Source organism: Nematolebias whitei, chromosome 18, assembly GCF_014905685.2.
Source record: "Nematolebias whitei isolate Nwh7 chromosome 18, NemWhi1, whole genome shotgun sequence".
NCBI lineage: Eukaryota > Metazoa > Chordata > Actinopteri > Cyprinodontiformes > Rivulidae > Nematolebias > Nematolebias whitei.
Window position 1 is genome coordinate 14,978,175 of NC_056515.1, and position 576 is coordinate 14,978,750.

At 53.0% G+C, this 576-nt stretch overlaps 1 protein-coding gene across 1 annotated transcript in view; it reads left to right on the plus strand.

Moving 5' to 3' along the window:
- Positions 1-576, plus strand: part of LOC119424946 (arrestin domain-containing protein 3-like) — a 15,172-nt gene that overhangs the window by 4,790 nt on the left and 9,806 nt on the right. The window lies entirely within an intron of this gene.

The following is a 576-nucleotide window of genomic DNA, read 5'->3' on the forward strand; positions in this document are numbered from 1 at the left end:
TACGTGGACTGTCTGTGGACTGTACGTGGACTGTCTGTAGACTGTACATGGGCTGTCTGTGGACTGTTTGAGGGCTGTCTGTGGACTGTCTGTAGACTGTACGTGGACTGTCTGTAGACTGTACGTGGGCTGTCTGTGGACTGTTTTAGGGCTGTCCGTGTGCTGTCTGTAGACTGTACGTGGGCTGTCTGTAGACTGTACGTAGACTGTCTGTAGACTGTCTGTAGACCGTACGTGTGCTGTCTGTAGACTGTCCGTGGACTGTTTGAGGGCTGTCTGTAGACTGTTTGAGGGCTGTCCGTGTGCTGTCTGTAGACTGTACGTGGGCTGTCTGTGGACTGTCTGTGTGCTGTCTGTAGACTGTACGTAGACTGTTTGAGGGCTGTCTGTAGGCTGTCCGTGGACTGTTTGAGGGCTGTCTGTAGACTGTACGTGGGCTGTCTGTAGACTGTTTGAGGGCTGTTCCGTGTGCTGTCTGTAGACTGTACGTGGACTGTCTGTGTGCTGTCTGTAGACTGTACGTGGGCTGTCTGTGTGCTGTCTGTAGACTGTACGTGGACTGTCTGTGTGCTGTCT